Source organism: Jaculus jaculus, chromosome 1, assembly GCF_020740685.1.
Source record: "Jaculus jaculus isolate mJacJac1 chromosome 1, mJacJac1.mat.Y.cur, whole genome shotgun sequence".
NCBI classification, from domain to species: Eukaryota; Metazoa; Chordata; class Mammalia; order Rodentia; family Dipodidae; genus Jaculus; species Jaculus jaculus.
Window position 1 is genome coordinate 236,843,136 of NC_059102.1, and position 21,853 is coordinate 236,864,988.

Sequence of the window (21,853 nt, forward strand, 5' to 3'; positions counted from 1 at the left end):
GCTCCATAAATAAAACTTTTTAAAGGTTGCAGGAATATGTGAAATTCCTAGAGGCTATTTCCAGGAAAGCTGGAGTAGCATACCCAGCAACCAGCAAGTACCAAGTATGTAATAGATGCTTAATATTTATTATCAAATGAGAGACAAGACACAAGCACACATTGTTATATGAGCCAACCCTTCAATTCAGAATAATAAAAGTGAGCAGTATTTACCTGACAGCTGCTACACATGTCTACTACGCAGAGCTTGACAGAGGCTTCAACTGTGAAAACTTTGCTCAAGACAGATCAACTGAAGGGTGAGGATTTACACTGCAATGTTGAGTCCAACACACTTGAAGTAGAGCTTTCTTTATTTTTTAATATTTTATTTACTTATTTATCTGAGAGAGCAAGAGACAATGGGGCCCCCAGGTCCTCCAGCCACTGCAACTGAACTCTAGACACATGTTCCACCTTGTGCATCTGGCTTTACATGGACAGTGGGGAATCAAACTCAGGTCCTAGGCTTTGTAAGCAAGTGCCTGAACCACTGAGCCATTTCTTTCTTTCTGTGGAAGCTCAAGAGCATGGCTCTGGCACATAGGATAATCTGTACCAAACACATAAATCCATCCCCAAACCTCACCCTGTCCCTTAGACAGCAGCGCCATAGACTGACATGCGGTTGTGTAAAACTAATGGAGTTGTAAGTGTGCAGGCCGCTGGCCAGGCTGTCAACACATCGCGGTCTGAGGAACACAGGGACTCTTGTTTCAGGAGGCAGAGTTCACCCCAAAGATCACAATCCATTAGGGAATAACAAGAGCCTTCTGACATAGCCAAGTGGATGAGACTGGAGGAAACCTGAATGGGGAATGCAATAAAATTAAAATGCAATGGGGGTGAACGGCGGATGGCTGCAGTGAGCATAACCTTCCTGGTGTCTTTAGCAGTGGTAATGGATCTACTTATGGCCCAGATGGTGGTTCTCTGAAAAGTCATTTTTTCTCTAACAAATTCATGACTAAACTAAAAAGACCACTATCAACTTCATTATGCTTTCCAATTGACTTGCTTTAAGGGTTATTCTTTTATTATAGCTCTTGAACTCCCATTTCTTTTTTAAAGTACTTCTTTTAATACCAATTTTCACAGCACTAAGAAATTTAACACTCTTCAGTGGCTATATTAATGGCAAGGACTGTTGGAGGCTAGAGAGAGGCATGAAAAGCATGGGCTTGGATTGGTCATTTGTTATCTTCTCTACCCCAAGTCAGGGAATTGGATCCCAGGGGGTGACAGTCAGATCACAGTGGTAACAAGAGAGAAAGCTAATGTGAGTTCTCCTTGGGGCAGGACATGAGGAACACTGTAGTCTCTTCTCCGGCATGATTCAAGCCTCTCCTAGCCAAGTGTGCCCAAGGAGCTTTCTCAAGTCACCAGCAAGTCTAATTGTACCAGAGAGAAACATTTGTAAGCATCACTGTGACTGTAAACACAAAGACAAAAGTTGGTCTGATGTGGGATAAGTCGCTGTTCTGTCATATGACTCAAAGAGACAAGTAGAATTCTTTGAAGTGAGGTTAACTTGGAGTGAATCAGAGTTCATAGGAATAAAGATACTACAGCATTTTAAGAAATTTATTTATTTGCAAGGAGAGAGAGAGAGTATGGTCATGCCAGGGCCTCCTGCCACTGCAAACAAACTCCAGATGCATGCACCACTTTGTGCATCTGGCTTTACATGGGTACTAGAGAATTAAACCCAGGCCATCAGGCTTTGCAATCCAGCACTTTTACCACTGAGCCTTCTCTCCAGCCCTATAATATTATTTATAATAGTACACATTGGAATAAACCTCCAAAACTTAGCCTGCTATATCTGTTCAGCTATTACAGAGAGTACAAAACCACCTGAACACTTATGCAAAACCATTATAATGTTTAGAGGAAATCCAAGACATAATATCTATAAACAAAATAATGCAGTTATGTAAGACATGTGACATATAGGAAAAGTACTAGTGGAAGTGTGGTAAGATGCCATCAATAGCTGTTCTATGCTGGTGAGGTGATATATGTAAGCTGAAAGACTTGCACTTCTCTATTTTCCAACAAATCTCAGTATGCTTGTTTAAATTTATAGGGGAAAAAAACTGAGAATTTTATTTCCTATGAAGAAAAGGCAATGATCATGCACACAGAGGATTCTGTGGCAGGTGCTTTAGGACTTGGGACTCTGTTTCAATACCCCCCTCCAGTGTGGCTTTTGAAGTGTCCTAAACATTAAACGGATAAATCACACTGAGAATTAAAGCTGCTCAAACTAAAATTCATATGCTCCGACCCACTTACTTTCCAGATGAGTAAATTGAGGTTCTGATGTCACTTACTTGAGACCTAGGAAGACCTTTCCTTCAGCTTCCTTGCCTCTCAACAAGATCATTCTTTACAAGGCACATCCAGAGGCAGAACTCTCTAAGACTCAAGGCAAAAGTAAAGGAAGAACAGACATAATCAAACCAGTGCATTCTGTTTTGCCCTTAGGTTCCCAAACAGCCTCATATTCTGCTGCTGTGTGAACTCCAAGGAGACAATTCCTCATAGTTCCTGCTTTATCTGAGAACCAGCATGGCCTCCAAAGCCCTTTCATTCTGAGACTTACTCCCCACATTATTGGCTGTGTTTCATGGTATGCAGCGATGACTGCAGTTGTAAACTCTCCTATGCCTGTTAGGCTAAGAAAATTCTGGAATCTAACTGCCATGCTTCCCCATGTCATGGGCAGCACACACAGATGTCCCGTCTGTGGAGAGACACACAGAACAGCCCGTACTATGTAGAAAACAGGACCTTTAATGGACCCTCTAACAAATTGGCTTGCTGAAGCTAATACTATCCTGGAAGGGGGAAGGGACAGCAGACTGGAAAATCTGAAGAAAATTAAAGTGCTTTTCAGTGAAAGGTTGGGTTCTTTGAGAAAGTTTTTTCCTCTCCTTTCCTCAGAGACACTTTCTTCCTTTGGAGATAGAAAGCAATTATTTTTTATTCAACCTGTCTTTAATTTTTATCTCATGTGAAGAAAGAACAGTGATCATTCACAAAGAGGTTTTAATGACAGTCAAAATAGTCTCATGATTGATCATTGCATATCACGCATTCCAGATCGCCAGCATGGGAGCGCCTCTCTCAGCACAAGCTGGGGGCAGGCCTCAAGAGCTTTGTGTATGGGGGGCAATCTTTGAACAAAAAAAAAAACACGCAAGAATAAAGGACCACAATTAGAGGCACCTTTAGAGACGAGGAGAAAAAAAAGGCTCAGAATGTGAAATATTTGAGCACTTTTAAATGTGCTTTCAACTTTTAAACTCTTCCATCATTTTTCTCAAATCCTGTTTTAATGAGGAGCACTGAAGATAAAGAGATACCAGAAATCTGAATGCACAATCATGAGAGTCCTTAAAAATCAGCAACATTTGAAAAGACCAACGTACATCTATAAGTCTGCCTTATAGTTGACAGAGTCAAACTACATGAGCAAAATTGTTCTTTGTCACAATCTGCAAAGTTTTTCACAAAGTTAGATTGAATGTGGTATTTCCCTCATTTCCTTTGATTTCTGGCCTCCCGCTGGGTCTGCAGCAGAGGGTACAGCAGAATGCGGTGTCGCGTGCCATCTTGGAAGGATGTGGTTTCTCCCCATGCACATCCACGATGCCTGAGGGCTGACTGACCCTGTGAAGATCGGTTTTGATGGTGAACTTGACAGGCTTGAGAGACACCCAGAAGATCAGTAAAGCACACTCGTGGGTGTGTCTGTGAGGATGCTTCCAGACATGTGTGCCATCCGCGATAGCCACTGAGAGGACAAGGTCAACTCTAAACATGGGTGGCACCAACCCCAGTGGTGTGGAATGAACGCAGAAGGCAGAAGAAGCCTGAGAGGTTTGTTCTGTCCCTCTGCTTCCTGGCCACCACTGGGCACCAGAAGAGAAGCCTCGTCAGCCATGTGCAACCATAACCTTGACATTTTGCCTCACCCCAGGCACAAAGCAATGCAGGCAGCCAGCTCTGTATTGAGCACACTGAAATCCCCAAGTCCATGGACTAAAGTGAGTCTTTGTTTTCCTCCAGTCTTTTTTGTACAACAGAAAGGCGGACTCACAGATAGGCTCATAATCCAAACCACTGATAAAATATCAAAAGTCCTGGGCTGGGCTGGAGAGATGGCTTAGCGGTTAAGCGCTTGCCTGTGAAGCCTAAGGACCCCGGTTTGAGGCTCGGTTCCCCAGGTCCCACGTTAGCCAGATGCACAAGGGGGCGCACGCGTCTGGAGTTTGTTTGCAGAGGCTGGAAGCCCTGGCGCACCCATTCTCTCTCTCCCTCTATCTGTCTTTCTCTCTGTGTCTGTCGCTCTCAAATAAATAAATAAAATTTAAAAAAAAAAAAAAAAAAGTCCTGGGCTATCAACAACACTGTAGACCAAAACAAACCAAAAAGGAAAAAAGGGGAAAGAATAAAGGGAAAGAGGAAGGGAAGGGGGAGGGAAGGAGAGGGAAGGAGGGAGGGAGACAATGCTAAACCATTGGGACTGGTCCAGAAACATGTGTGAACTAAAAGAAAACCATGTAAAGAAGATAAGAGACATCTGTAACTTCCCTTCCCTAACTGTGCCCAACCCCAGGACCCAGGGATTGAACTCAGAGGACAAGTTGACCTTCCCTCCGCTCCTAAGCAGTCTCTCCTCATCTCTATCTGCTTGTTTCCATTCATTCAGAACATAACACACTGTGGTAGGAAGGAGAGAGGGTTGAGCAGATGCGTTTTGGCAAGTAGAATTGCACAGTCTTTGCAGGAATAGCATAATAAATAAAGAGGAGATTTTTTTAAAAAGGTACTGGGAACCATGAGGCCAGGCGATTTTGTGTTTAGAAGATTGTATTGTCAGCAGTCCTACCCTTCCTTTGGCTCTTACATTCTTTCCACCACCAATGGAATGGAATGGAATTCAGCAATGGACGCTGAGCATTGGAATACAGTATGATAGAGATATTTCAGTGCTGAACGCTCATCTGTCACTTCTTCTCAGCACTGTGATACTTTTTGAGTCACTACCACCTGAAAAGAGAAGCTTCTCTCCATCCAGAAGTGACAGCAGCATTAATATATGGGTATGAACATTAAGGAAAGTGTTTACAGGGCAGTTTGGTGGGCATAATATATGCATTCAGCCAGACATCAGCAGGCATTATATTCCTAGGGCTCATGACCTCCCCTGACATAGGCTTTTGACTAGCTTTTCAGTATCAGTCATGTATTCCCTCCCATGAAGTGAGCCTCCAGTCCTATTAAAGAGAAGTTGGTTTCCCCCATAACAGGCATGCCACTTATTGTACTCATTGGCTCATTTGGCCTGGCTAGCCAAACTTAAAGCTTGCAATGTCCACTGTTGTTTATCACCACTGATGACATCTCTCTCCCACAGGGCTGCATGCAGCTTCTCCCAGATTTCTGTCATCTGGTCTATATGGAGGGTTTTCAGCTCAGTTCTAGCTTTATTTCTCAGTGACCTTGCAGCCCAAGCACATGGAGTCTTCAGCAATAGGGTCTTATCATCTCTTCCTGGTGGGAAACCAAGGGACTCAGCAATGGTCTGTAATGTTTTGGGGACATCAGGGACCTCCCTGGCCAGCAAATCACTGGAAGGTATCTCATCCCTGGCACTGAAATTTTTCTAGTAATACTCTATGGCTTCTGGCTGTGCCACTGTCCAAAGAAATATGTTTCTATATGGCTTATTCCTAACATCTTAAATTTTTGGTTAATCCTCCCCCACTCTTCTTTTACTCAATCTCTTCCCCTGACCTCACTTAGGCCATTCCACCCCCCAGTAACATACAAGTCTAAACATTTGTAGCTAGGATCCAAATATGAGAGAGAATATGTGGTATTTGGGGGCTTGAGTTATCTCACTTAGAATAATCCTTTCCAGATATATCCATTTCCATACAAATTTCATAATTTCATTTTTGTGCTGCTGAATAGAACTCCATTAGATAAATATGCCACATCTTTATTATCCACTCATCAGTTGAGAGACATCTAGGCTGGTTCCATTTTTTAGCTATTGTGAATAGAGCAGCAATAAACATGGTTGAGCAAGTGTCTCTAAGGTAGTGTGACGAGTCCTTAGGGCACATGCCTAGGAGTGCTATAGCTGGGTCATATGGTAAGTCTATTTTCAGCTGTCTCAGGAACCTCCATGCAGATTTCCACAATAGTTGGACAAGTTCACATTCCCATCAATAGGGTAGAAGGGTTCCTCTTTTCCTGCATCCTCGCCAGCATTTATTGTCATTTGTTTTCTTGATGATAGCCATGCTGACAGGAGTAAGATGGAATCTCAAGGTAGTTTTAATTTGTGTTTCCCTGTTGGCTAAGGCTGTAGAACTTTTTTTTATAGGCCATCTGTATTTCTTCCTTTGAGAACTCTCTATTTAGATCTACAGCCCATTTTTAATTGGGTTGTTTGATTTCTTATTGCTTAGTTTCTTGAGTTGTATATCTTGGATTTTAATCCTCTGTCAGATGTATAGCTGGCAAAGATTTTCTCTCATTACATAGGTTACCTCTTTGTTCCATTCACATTGTCCTTTGCTGTACAAAAGCTTTGTAATTTCATGAGGCCCCAGTAACTGACTAGTGGTTTTATTTCCTGAGCTACTGGGGTTATATTCAGAAAGTCACTGCTTATGCCAGTATGTTGAAGTGTTTCCCCTACTTTTTCCTATAGCAGTTTCAGAGTTTTAGGTCTGATATTAAGGTCTTTGATTATTTCTACATATAGATATCAAGTTTTCCCAAAACCATTTGTTAAAGAGGCTGATTTTTCTCCAGTGAACAAAAACATTTTTATTTTTTTTATTTGTAAGCAGAGAAACATGGACAGAGAAACAGAGACACAGAGAGAGAGAGTATAGGCACTCCAGAACCACTAGCCACTGCAAACAAACCCCAGGTGCATGTGCCCCTTTGTGTATCTGGCCTTCCATGGGTACCAGGAAATTGAATCCAGGTCATTAGGCTTTTCAGGCAAGTGTCTTAACTGTTGAGCCAAAGTCCGTAACTCTCTTAATGTTTTTGTTTTTGTTTTTTGAGGTAGGGTCTCACTCTGGTCCACGTTGACCTGGAATTAACTCTGTAGTCTCAGGGTGGCCTTGAACTCACAGCGATCCTCCTACCTCTGCCTCCTGAGTGCTGGGATTAAAGGCGTGCACCACCACGCCTGGCATTAATTTTTTTTTTAATAAAATGGCAATGAAATTTGTAAGACAGGCAAACTAATATATATTGGCTAAACACATGTATGCATGAATGCATGCACACATACATCCCTGTTTCAACCAAATATTGGTCACAATAAAAGTGGGGGTAAAGCCTTAAATATGGGAATATTGAGCATGGTTTTGGGTTCTTAGGAAATGCAGAAGCCTAAAAAATAACCAGTAAAAATATTAATCAAAACCAAGAGCTTAGAAATGACTTAAACCAGGCCTAATAGTGCAGATCTGTAATACCAGCTGCTCAGGAGACTGACTCAAGAGAATGGAAAGTTCAAGGCCAGCTTTGGCAACCTGAGACCCTGTCTCAAAATAAAAATACAAAAAGTGCTAGAGATGTGGCTCATTAGTACTATCTCTGCCTAGCATGAACAAGGCCCTAGGTTTTACCACCAGTGCTACAAAAAAGAAGAGTGTTGCCGGGCGTGGTGGTACACGCCTTTAATCCCAGCACTCGGGAGGCAGAGGTAGGAGAATCACCATGAGTTCAAAGCCACCCTGAGACTACAGAGTTAATTCCAGGTCAGCCTGGACCAGAGTGAGACCCTACCTCGAAAAACCAAAAAAAAAAGAAGAGTGTTGAAGCAGTCTCAGGAGGCCGAGGTAGGAGGGTCACTATGAGCTCAAGGCCAGCCTGAGACTACATAGTGAATTCCACTTCAGCCTGGACCATGGTGACACCCTACCTTGTGCAGGGCGGGGGGAGTATTTAGTTGAAGCAATGAGACTCCTGAAGTCATTTATATTTTTACACCTTAACAGAAACAGGACTTAGAGATATAATGCCTAGGATTATAGACTGATTTGATTTTGTTTTTGTTTTTTGGTTGGTTGGTTTGTCAAGGTAGGGTCTTGCTCTAACCCAGGTTAACCTAGAATTCACGATGTACTCTCAGGCTGGCCTCTACCTCATGGCATTCCTCTTACCTCTGCCTCCCCAGTGATGGTATTAAAGGTATGTGCTGCCATGCCTGACTTTGATTAGTTTTTTGAAACTTAGATATCTCCCTACATGGATAGATTTCAGAAGATATGTCTGTCCCTAAGTATGAGATTGCAGTACTATAGAGAAAAATGTTCATACTATGGAAGTGAAAGGGGTTCATTTCATAGGATCCTTCCCAATGCTCAAGTTTGCATATTACTTCTGCTTGGCCTTAGAGAATATTCCAGGCACACTACTTGAGCAATTTTAATATCTTATCTTTATTGAACATTTCAAAAAACATCGTCATTGTGTGCCTGGATGAGCAAGTGAAGCCAAATGATCATTAAAGTCAACTTGTTACTTTGAGGAAACTTTTGTTGAGGTAGCCAAAGTGAATTAGTAAACAATCAAATACCCAAATCCTTTGCACAACCCATTATTTAGTTTCTATAGACTAGAAGACTGCTTCAAGCCTCGGCTTCCTGAGTGTGGGGATTAAAGGTGTACACCACCATGCCTGGAAGAAGTAGGGAAGGAGAGAGAGAGAATGGGCATGCCAGGGTCTCTAGCCACTGCAAATGAACTCCAGATGCATGAATCACTTTGTGCAACTGTCTATATATGGATACTGGCATCTAACCAGGGTCGTTAGGCTTTATAGGTAAGTGCCTTAAGCCCTGGGCCATCTCTCCAGCCCTGCTTCAACAAAATAGTATGTTAGAAACCTGCTAGCCAGCTTTCTATCACTGTGACAAAACATTTGAAAAGAAATTTAATAAGAGGAATGTTTATTCTGGCTCACACTGTCTGAGGTTTCAATCCAACTTACTTTTGGGACTCCAGTGAAGCAGAACATCATGGCAGAAAGCACCTTTAGAGCAAGGAAGCTCCTTGTGTCAGCAGGGAAGCAGAGAGAGAGTGGGGACCAGGGTTCCAGTAGCTAATGCAAGGGTACTTCCTAGGTGACCTGGACCTCCTAAAGTTTCCACTGCCTCAGTGGTGCCATGAGATGGGAACCAAGCCATCAACACCTCAGCATTGAGGGGACCTTTGATATTCAGACCGTAACAAAAACCAAGTCTCTTTATTCTTTGGGAGACTTTCCCAGAAGAATTATTGTGGTCACACATCTTCTAAAATAGTCATTGTTAGGAATGCTACACATTTTCCAGAACCAAACTCCTGCTAGGAATCTCAAGGTATGCAAGCTGGATATTAACAGATATTTCTTCTCCCATTTCTAGAAACTTCCTGATACAAACTTACCATTCAATCAAGATTTACTAGTAATCCAAGGGAATGAATTCTTCAGTTTTCAAGGACACAAAATAGCTATTGCTTTATACAATTCCAATAGCCAAAAGAAGACAAAAACTAAGAAAGATCTCTGAGGAGCTAATAACCCAAGAGAACGGGGTTAGCTATCACCTCTCTACTGCAAATAGCCCTGGGGAGCTGAACATTCTGATGTTCTCTCTTCAGAACTTCTCCACAGCCTCAGACACAGGTGACCACACCCACCATGTTATAAACTTTCTCTTTTTTCTCTTCTCTTTTCATTCTGTTTTTATTTCCTCCAATCTCAAGGGCTACTATTTCTCAATATTTTCCCCAAGGCCATCTCTACATGTTAGCACAACATAGACTTTCAGCTCAAGAACTTCTTCTTCTCCATTCTCAAATTCTGCAAGGTGATTTTTCTCCTAGTCCCCAGGTTTTAAGTATGCTACATACAGAGACATCTTGATCTCTCATGAGAGCTCCCGAGGTAGATGTATTTGCCGATTTGACAATGCAGCAGGAGCTGCCCTCAGCCCTTCCTGCCACACCTGCAACTTTCAAAACTTGTATCTCTTTGCCTGAGAGTGTTTTCTTTCTGTTAGAGGCTATTCTACTTGGACAGAGAGCAGATGGGGTACAACCAGTATAGCAGTTAGCTTCAGATTGTTGGGATGAACCTCCAGAACAGATACAGTTTATGGGAGTAAAAGGGTGTTTATGTGAAGCTGACAGATCCAGGGAAAGTTCTATAATGGCAGAAGAAACTGGCCTGCTTTCACAGGTTCAAGCAGAAAGAAAAAAATACAAGCCACCATCAGTACCACAAGCAAGCACACTTTAGGAAATCCAGGCAAAGCTCAAGAACTTTGCATATCTTTAGACTGGAATTCCAAATCCACCCCCACACCTTAGGGTTGGCCCCTAGAATCCACCCTTAGTGACATCTCCTCCAGCCAGGAGGCTAGAAATACAAATTACAGGCTTTTGATAAACTCCTGAATCAATTGAGGGACATCCATTTAAACCACCACACCCAGAAACATTTCCTATCCCAAACACAAACAGCCTTCTGGCTGTGGCAATAGGACCTGGTGGGTTAATAAACCCAGGTTCTCTACCACCCAGGCAAAAGAGACCTAAGGTGCATGAACACTGCAACTCCCAGAGTTCCCAGGGCCTTAGTCTCTGGAACCCTCAGACCCTGGGTTGGCTTCCTTCCCCCTGCCTTACCTTCCCACTCCCACACCAGAGTTTCCTGGAACCACAACCCAAATAAATCTCAAATCCTCAATTCAGCAGCATCCATCTTGAAAGATTCAAACTAGGATAGCATCTCTACACATGTATCGAAACCCCTGTCTCGGGCTGGAGAGATGGCTTAGTGGTTAAGCGCTTGCCTGTGAAGCCTAAGGACCCCGGTTCGAGGCTTGGTTCCCCAGGTCCCATGTTAGCCAGATGCACAAGGGGGCGCACGTGTCTGGAGTTCGTTTGCAGAGGCTGGAAGCCCTGGCGCGCCCATTCTCTCTCTCTCCCTCTATCTGTCTTTCTCTCTGTGTCTGTCACTCTCAAATAAATAAATAAATAAATAAATAAATAAATAAATAAATAAATAAATAAATTTAAAAATAAAAATAAAAAAAAAAGAAGGGACTGATTTATTGTGGATCATACTTTGAGAGTTCATCCCATTATTTAAAAAAAAAAAAATACAGATGACTGGGCTTCTGCGTGAGAATGAAAATACTTAGTAGCAGAGGCCAGTAAGGTAAAAAGGAGACATAAAGGGAAGAGAAAGGAAGGGAGGAGGATACTTAATAGGTTGATATTGTATATATGTAATTACAATGATTGTAATGGGGAGGTAGTATGATGGAGAATGGAATTTCAAATGGGAAAGTGTGGGGGTGGGGAGGGAGGGAATTACCATGGGATATATTTTATAATCATGGAAAATGTTAATAAAAATTAAAAAAAAAACCCTGTCTCTCTATATATATCTTTATCTATCTCCCTTCTCTTCTCTCCATGCCATTTCCATCTCATAAAAAAGCATCACTATTGACTACTCAAATTCCCAAAACAAAACACTTATCCTTAACACTCTTGTTCAGTTAGCAAAAAATATCACAGACTAGGTAGCTCATCAGAAGTTTATTTATCATAATTTTGGAGGCTGGAAAGTTCAAGATCAAAGCGTTGCCACACGTTTTGGCTGTAGGATTCTGGGAAATCGAGCTGGAGCTGAGCTGGAAGCATCCTCCCTGTTGACTGTTAGGGTGCTGGAAAGTGCTATGCAGCCTGCTGGGGGAGAAGAGTCATAAATAGTATTAATCAGTAGTGGACCTTGCAAGCTTTGCAGCTGGCCAGCCAAGCCAAATGTAGTAACTAGTGCAATAGTAGCATGTCTGTTATGGGAAAAACCAACTGATCTCTGATTGAATTTGAGGCCCACTTCACAGGAGGAAATTCCTGCCTGACACTGAAAATTGAATCAAAAGTCTATGAATAGGAGGTCATAAGAACAGTGTGAAAGCTACAACTGTGGGTTGACTAAAAGAATAGATTACTCCCACCAAATTATTCTCTAAATACTCATGATTATTATGCAACATATTAACGCTACTCTCATTTATTGTTAGAAAAGTTTCTCTGAGGCCAGGTAGCACATGCCTTACTTCCAGCTCTTTGGAGGCAGAGGTAGGAGGATCACTGTGAGTTCAAGGCCACCCGGAGATTACATAGTGAATTCCAGGTCAGCCTGAGCTAGAGTGAAACCCTACCTTGAAAAAAAAAAATGGGTGTGGAAATGCCTAACTGAGATCAGGGGAAGAAACTGAGTAAAGGAAAGGTGGAGGGGGAGGGAGGGCTCATCAAAATCTAAGAGGGTATAAATAAGTCATATGGAAACCTACTTTTATGGACAATGGAACACTCAGGAGCTGTAGATTATTACTAGAAAATTTTCAGTGCCAAAGATGGGATACCTTCCAGTGAATTGTTAGCCAGGGAGTTCCCTGATGCCCCCAAAATATTACAGGCTATTGCTGAGGCCCTTGGTTTCCCACCAGGAATAGATGATAAGACCCTATTGCTGAAGATTACACATACTTGGGCTGTAAGGTTACTGAGAAATCCTGCTGGAGCTGAGCTGAAAACCTCCTCCTTATAGACCAGCTGACAGAAAGCCAGAAAAAGCCATACTTCATGCAATTCAATAGGAGGGAGAGAAATCACCAGGGAAGATACTCAACAATGGACACTGCAAGCCTTAAATTTGGCTAGCCAGGCCAAATGAGCCAACATGTGCAATAGTGGCACGTCTGTTATGGGGAAACCAACCGCTCTCTAATTGGACTGGAGACCTGCTCCATGGGAGGAAATACATACCTGACACTGAAAACCTACCAAAAGGGTAGTCATGAGCCCTTGGGGTGTAATGTCTACTGGTGTCTGGCTGAATGTATATACTATGCTCACCAAACTGTCCAGTAAGCACTTCTGTTAATGTTCATACCCATATATTAATGCTACTCTCACTTTTGGTTAGAGAAGCTTCTCTTTTCAGATGACAATAACCTTGGAATGACTCAGAAGGTACCATGGTGCTAAGAAGACGTTACAGAGGAGTGCTCAGCACTGAAACATCTCTATCACACCTTCCAAGGCTCAGGGTCCATTGTGGAAGAGGTGGCGGAAAGAATGTAAGAGCCAAAGGAAGGGTAAGACTCCTTACAACGAGCTCCTCCAAACACAAAATGGCCTGGATATCCCTGACCTCACAGTGCCTGACACTACCTACACAAGACCATCATAAGAGGAGGAAAAGATCATGACATCAAAATAAAAGAGAGACTGATTGAGAGGAGGAGGAGATATGATGGAGAGTGAAGTATCAAAGGGGAGAGCAGGGGTGGGAAGGGAATTACCATGGGAAATTGTTTATAATTATAGAAGTTGTCAATAAAAAATAAAAAGAAAAGAAAAAAGAAAATAAAGTTTCTCTTTTCAGATGACAATGACCACTGGGGTCACTCAAAACTCACCAAAGCATGGGAAAGAAGTGACGGTGGAGCCAGAGTGTTCAGCACTAAATGAGACATCTCCATCATACTCTCCAAAGCTTAGAGACTAATACAGAAAAGGTGGTTGAAAAAAATGTAGGAGCCTAAGGACAAAGAGAAAAGCTTTGGAATGGTGTCTTCTAGCCGCCAAATGGCTGCTTCATTCATTCCCTTCACAGTGGCTGATACTATCTATTCAAGACCTGCATAATGTGAGGGGAAAATACTGTGACATCAAAATAGAAAAGGGACTAGTTGGAAATAAAAAACTGATTCACTGGACAGAGACATCAGAGGGGAGACAAAGGAAGGTGGTGGGAGGGGGTTGTGATCAAAGTTCACTGTGAACATATATGGATGTTGTCAATAAAAGGATTTAAAGAAAATCAGAGTATCAGCCAAGTAGATTCCTAGAAAAATCCTTGCTGTGGCTTGTATATACATATATAAAATTTTTATTTATTTTATTTGAGAGACAGAAGGAGGCAGAGAAAGAAACAGAGAGAGAGAACAGGTGCACCAGGGCCTCCAGACACAGGTGCCACCATGTGCATCTGGCTTACATGGGTCCTGGGGCATCGAACCTGGGTCCTTTGACTTTGCCTTAACCACTAAGCCATCTCTGCAGCCCAGCTTGTGTATATTTTAAGTGTTTTTCATAGTTCTTACTACACTCAGGTCTTTCAACTCTAACCAGAACAGTCCATCAAGCTGTACTTATACCACTGCAAAGCATCTGAGTCCAAGATTTCAAATTTGCCCACATTCTTCCTACAAAGCAATTCCAAAAGGTCAAAGCCACACAGTCAGGTTTCTAGCAGTAACAATCCCACTCTTTACTGTTGCAGTCAGGTTCTCATTGCTGCTGGAAAACACCTGACTATGAGCAGCTTTGAGGGTAAAAAAAAAAAAAAAAAAAAAAAAAAAAAAAAAAAAAAAAAAGATTTATTTTGGCTTACAGACTCAAGGGGAAGCTCCATGATGGCAAGGGAAAACAATGGCAGGAGCAGAGGGGGGACATCACCTCCTGACCAACATCAGTTGGACAACAACAGGAGAGTGTGCCAAATGCTGGCAAGGGGACACTGGCTGTAACACCCATAACCCCGTCCCCAACAATACACTGCCTCCAGGAAGCATGAATTCCCAAATCTCCATTAACTGGGAACCTAGCACACAGAACACCTAAGTTTATGGGAGACACCTGAACCAAACCACCACACTTGGTTTATAAAAGGGCATCCAGTACAGAACTGTGAATGGGAAAATCCTAATTTCAATCCTAAAAATGCAAATAGGTTGCTTCTGTACTAAAGAGACAAACTCAGAGAATTTTAAAATTAGGATTTAACAGACAGAGAAGTTACCAAATGGCAGCAGGTTCTTAGGACACTGTTTTTGTGAGAAGTCACACTTTAGAACATCTTTGTGTGTGAGGTTATTTTTAGCATTCTTTTGACAAACTAGGCTTGCTGTGTGGTCAAAGCCCAGTAGGAGATTGGACACATACACATATGCACACACACATATACCTCTTTTAATATGTTCTACTCTAATAAGTGCACATTTATCAGATACTCCAAAGTCTCAGAATTCAGAAATCCAGGAATAGTCCACACAAAGCCACTGTCCTATTTCATACTCAATAATGGAATTACTTGAACTCAAAAATTATTTGGCTATCTCATGGAAGCTTGAGTATAAAAGATTCCATTCTGATTATATTTGAACATCTTAGCCAGCCCAGTGCTCTAAGAGAATGTTTGGGGATAAGAAAGATTATCTAAAGAGAAACCACATCAAAAGTAGGAGCAATGAAAGCCTTTTGCTCTTAGCAGAGTCACAGCACTAATTTGTAGGGTGCTTAAGAATTAAAGGGAGAAAGAATATGCACCTATGACTATGGGGCACAGTGGAGTTAAAAGGTGAACACCACATCAGATACCAGCTCACTATGGGCATTCCAAAGGGGAATTGTTTGCCCATAGGATTCCAGATGTAGGCTATTCAACTGGATAAAAGCAAGCAGATAAACACCCATTTCCTATACTTTGTTGGACATTTCTGGGAGGCATTGTGTTTGATCTCAGGAGTGTGTTTTGACTGAGCACCCACTGCTCATGCGCCATTATCCTGTGGTGACTTGTCTGCTTTTATTGCCTGCACTCCAGCTTCCTTGGAGCACCTACCCCCAGGAGTCATTGCCTCCAGTTCCTAAGGAAGCCGTATGAAAACACCATTCACTGAAATTTTTGTATAACTGAAAACCTTCACCTTTTATATTTCACTTGGTCCTTTACTCTTTGCAATTTCTGAAGCAATTTTACACTTTTCATTTGGACCTCTCAAAAAGCCTCAGAGTAGTTAATGGAGACAAGGTTGTTTTTCTCATTTGGAAAGTTGAGGGATTTGAGATTCAGAGGTGAAAAAAAAAAAAAAAAAAGCTTGGCCAAGATTACAGGGGTTATAAGTGGCATGGCTGTGATATTATCATGACACCCAAATCTAATATGAAGTCCTTAGTTTTATCCAAAGCACTTTGATTTGGCTCAGTTGATTGCATTCTGTCTGCTTGGAATTCTCCTCCTACTTGTCATAAAATAATTAGTTCCAACCTCATTGAATTCAGAAAGAATGGACTCTTGCTATGTGCTCTTGTAGGGAAAATTCTAGGGTTTACTATTTGGACTAGTCAGAGTTCTCCAAGTAAGTAGGGTGGTTACATACGTACGTATGTACATACATACATACATACATACATACATACATACATACATACATACATACATAAGTTTCTTATAGGGTATTGGCTTACACAGTTATGGAGGCTAAGAAGTCCCTCAATCAGCAGACTAGAGATCCAGGAGAGTCACTAGGTATGTACATCCCAAGTCTAAAGACCAAAATTCCAGTATGTAATTCTAGTCCAAAACTCTATAATCTCAAAAGCTAAGAGAACTCAAACTTCAATTCAAGTCTGAAAGCAGGAAAAGTATCCAAGCCCTAGTTCTAGCAATCTTGTAGGATCCCCAACTTAGTGTTTTTGTTCTATGCAAGCCTTCCATTGACTAGATGAGGCCGAGCTACATTGGAAAGAGCAATCAGTTTGGCTCAGACTACCAAGGCAAACATTATTCTTACCCAAAAATGCCTTTCTGAACATACCTGTAATAATGTTTGACCAACTATCTTGCTACCATTTAGCCTAGTCCAGTTGACATCTGCATTTAACCATCTCACTATCTGTGGTGGTTTGATTCATGTGTCCCCTATAAACTTAGGTGTTCTAAATAGTAGGTTCCCAGCTGATGGGGATTTGGAAATTAATGCCTACTGGAGGCAGTGTATTGTTGGGGGTGGGCTTATGGGTGTTATAGCCAGTTTTCCCATGCCAGTTTTTGGCACACTCTCCTGTTGCTATGGTCCACCTTATGTTAGCCAAGGCGTGATGTCCCCCCTCAGAGGCTCATGCCATCATTTTCCCTGCCATCGTGGAGCTTCCACCTCAATCCTGTAAGTCAAAATAAACTTTTTTTCCCACAAGCTGCTCTTGGTTGGGTGATTTCTACTAGCAACACGAACCTGACTGCAACACCATCTCACTGCTATTACAACGTACTCAGGTCATAATGAGTATCATGTGCCTGTTCCCTAAATGCATTTTAAAGAGTGAACCAACAAACTAATGACTCATTCCTTCACTTTGCTCATATGACCTGCTGACCTGACTCCCCTTAAATCTTTGAGTCCCTTAAATCATGTTAACTGTCTTCATCTTCATCTCCTCTGTACCAAATGGGATCATATGCAAGTTCCATGCTAACACTGAACAGCATTTTCTATATGGATGGAAAGAGTTTTCCTGTAAGAATGTGATACCAGGCATAGGATAAAGCGGCTGGTCTTACTGACATCTCTGAAGTCAGGTCACTGGAGAATCAAGTCCACAGAGAAATGAACTCTGGTCTGCACAATAAGAACCAGATATTACATGTCAGAGTTGTTGATGAACAACACTTACCTCATAGCTATTGCCCCATGAATAGTTTGTCCCAGAAAAAAAAAATAGTCATGGAAACATTTGATAACTTTGTGTGCCAGGAGTTTCTCATTTATAATGATTATAAGGGTAGCTTCACACATCAAGCATGTATCAAGCACTGTGTGGGAACATCCATGATGCATTATGGCCTATGCAATAGGCACCCCTGAAATTCATGCAGGTCATAATCTATGTGGCTGCACTCAGCCTTAGGACAAAATTTGGTATACTATCTCATTTAATTTCTCTCCTCATCATGAAAAATATATTATAGGTTCCACATTACCAATAAATAGTTCTATAAATTTAAGAAAGCTACCTGATATGAGGGGTCTGGGAAGATGGCTCAACAGTTAAAGGTACTTGCTGGAAAAACCTGCAATTCCCAAGACACCCATATAAGCTGGACAAAAAAAAAAATGACAGAAGTATTTGGTGTTCTTTTGCAGTGGCCATGAGGCCATGTGCCTCCATATACATGCATGGGCAAATTCTAAAGATTTTAAAAAGAAATTGTTCCATATGTAACCATAAACTATGAGGCCAGGATTTATACATGTAGGGTCTAGCTCTGGGGTCCCACAATGTTAAATTCATGTAATACTTTACAACATTATTGCAAAGTTATCATAAACTTCTAGATAAGAAACACTTTTGCAAAGGGCAAAGTCGGGATATCTTTCAAAATCTTTTCTTTTTATCATTACTTTTCCTTGATGGTCAATCCCTAATGGTCAAAACCTGAAAGCTTTCATAAATAACCTGGGAAAATTTCTAATCTGACTTTATAAATTCATATTTTATAGCCTGAACATAAGCTATGTGTAAGGGAATAGGATAAATCCAAGCCATTATTGATGTGCCTTATCAATAATGATAAATATGGAATGATGTACAGCTAAGGAGAGAGTGAGCAAGGATCTGTTGCATGGGGAAGCCTACAGTTTTCTTCCTTGAAAGAAGTCTTAGAAAACGAATTGGAAGCATCCTCAAAGGCATCGGCTTGGCAGCTGCCCCACTATCTGGAATGATGCACTCCCAATGTCCCAGCTGAAAACAACCAATTTCCCCCAAGTTCAGCAAGAGTGATCCAAGATACTCTTTCTGAGGAGAAAGCTGTTTTGCAGTAGTCAGCATGCATGTCGAGTAGGTAAAAGGTACATTTTGCCATGCCACATAGATTTCTTTAGAGGAGACATGGCAAAGTAGATTTTGAATATTCTCCTAAGCCCTGCAGAGAATCTCTCAAAAGATCCATGTTGAAAGCTGGCTTTGCTTATCTTAAAGAGCAACAGATCAAAATACTTAACCATGCATACATTTCAGAAGATGAAGAAGTCCATGCATTTCTGCATATGTGTACATGTGGATATAGTTTCTGTGGTGGTGCATGTGTGAGCATGTGGTATATGTATGTGTGTGTAGATGCATGCATGTAGCCATGAGGATACCAGATGTGAACATCGGGTGTCCCTCTTTGACTTGTCCCCATCTTTCCTTGAGAGGGTTTTTCTCTGAACCTAGAGCTGCCATTTTCATAAGACCAGTGATTTTCCAATCTCTGCTCCCCAGGAATAGGGTACAGGCATGCATATCCATGCCCAGCTGCACGTGTGGGTGAAGAGGAATTGGACTCAGGTGAATCAGGTTCTCTCAGGTCCTCATGACTGCTTGGCAAGCACTCTTACCGGCTGAGCCAACTCCCCAGCCCTGAATTCCAAGAAAACTGATGTGTACTTCTAAGTGGAAAAATTGCTTTTCATTTGGGTCTATTTACATTAATTATACCAAATATGTTCCTTATTTCCTCACCTTTGTAATCATAATATGTGAAATCTATTTTGGTAGCTCCTGGAGATCTTGAAGCCACCGCTAGGAATCTGTTATCACATCTGAAGTTGTATCCTCTATGACATTCTAAAGTGCCAGAGCTGCTCCCCCTTGGGAAATGGAAAGCCCTTAGATAGTATGCTATCTATATTGTTCTGTCTACCATCAGTATATCATTTTGTCCTTCCTTCTGTCCAACAAGTACCTTTTTGACTGCCTTCCTTGTCCCTGTTGCCCAACTCCAGACTTCTACATAGTTTGAAAATACACTTATATTATAATGTAGTCATGCTAATCCTTTCCTGGGTTGTCGATGGCTATCATAATTCAATACAAGAGACCAGTGTGGGTGGCGGTGACTGAAGCCACATATACACATTGTTCTTTCCAGAAAAAAAAAAAAAAAGTTTGTCAGCCATTGTTTCAGGTTCATGGACAGCTCAAGTTATTTTGGAAAAACTGCCCACTCCTTCTGGATTAAAAACTACTTGAGGGGCTGGAGAGATGGCTTAGTGGTTATGATGCTTTCCAGCAAATCCAGAGGATCTAGGTTTGATTCCACAGTACCCACATTAAGCTGGATGCACAAGGTGGCACAATCGTCCAGAGTTCACTTGAAGTGACAAGAGGCCCTGACATGCCCATTCTCTATTCTCTATATATCTGCTTCTCTCTCTCTCTCATAAATAAATAAAATATATATTTTTTTAAATCCTGCTTGACAACAAATTTGTCCTTGGTACCAAAAGGCCTTTTTCACTTTTGTCTATGTTTCCAAATGTGTCAGGGACAGCTAAAGAGCCTACACACTTGATTTTCAAATAAGAGGCATTTCCTAGACTTTTAAAAGCTATCCAATTCCATCACATTTGATGCTATATTTCAGTGTCATGAAAACAACTCTCTGCACATCAATATCATGTAGAGAAATTATATTGCCTTCAAGTCCTTAAACACCTGTGGTGGTCTGAATGTAAAATGTCCTCCAGAGACTCCTGTATTTGAATATTTAATCCCCTGCTGGTATACTTTTGGGAAGGTTGTAGAGCCTTTAGGAGGTGAAGCCTTACTGGAGCAAATATCTCACTGGGGATAGGCCTTGAGGTGTTACAGCCCAGCTCTGCTTGCTCACTCCACCTCCTTCCTGCTCATGTGAAAATGTGATGCCAGCTGTCTGCTCCTGCCACGCTTCCCCTGTCATGATGGACATGTCCCCTTGTGGTGGTCTGAGTGTAAAATATCCTCCATAGCTTCAAATGTTTCTACTTCTGCTTCTGCTTCAAACTTTCTCCCTAATACCCAGCTGGTGAAGACTTTGGGAAGTGGAGCCTTGTTGTAGGTGGCGTGTCACTGGGGGTGGGCCTCAAGATGTATTAGTACAGCCCACTGAGTGTTCAGAATTAGCTCGCACTCTCTCTGCTGATGGTGTATGAAGATATAAGCCAGCTTCCTGCTCATGCTATATTTTTTCCACCCTGATGAAACTTTCCCTCAAAACTATAAGCCTGAACTAAACTTTTTTCTCCCAAAAGCTGTTTCTGGTTATATGTCCCAGCAGTGAAAAGATAACTGTTATACCCTCAAAACTATAAGCCAAAGTAAACTCTTGCCTCCCCTAAGTTGCTTTAGGTTAAGTGTGTGGCCCAGCAATAAGAAAGTAACTGGTACGGTAGCAACCAGTTAGTGCAATACCCAAAGTATAGCTAGTGTCACTAACTTAAACAAGAATAGAAAAAATGAGATGGAAAAGAAAGAATTATGAACTCACCAGATTAAAAAATAATAAAATGATTAAAACAAAAAACAACTGAATCTAACCTCTTCCTGAGTCTTACAGAGGAGGAACCAACCAAAGATGCTGTATAAAAACAAATGGAGGGGGCTGGAGAGATGGCTTAGCGGTTAAGTGCTTGCCTTTGAAGCCTAAGGACCCCAGTTCGAGGCTCGGTTCCCCAGGTCCCACGTTAGCCAGATGCACAAGGGGGCGCACGCATCTGGAGTTCGTTTGCAGAGGCTAGAAGCCCTGGCGCGCCCATCCTCTCTCTCTCTCCCTCTATCTGTCTTTCTCTCTGTGTCTGTCACTCTCAAATAAAAAAAAAAAATGGAGGGCTGGAGAGATGACCCAGTGGTTAAGGCATTTGTCAGCAAAGCCTAATGACCCAGGTTCAATTCCTCAGTACCCACATAGAGCCAGAGACACAAAGTGGTACATGGATCTGGAGTTTGAAGTGACTAGAGGCCCTGGTGCACCCATTCTCCTTCTCTCTCTCTCTCTCTCAAATAATAATCAGAGTGGGCTGGGGATGAGATATAATCCAGTCAGAAGAATGCTTGCCTAGCCCTCATGAAGCCCTGGGTTCAATCTCCAGTGCTATATAAAAATGGGT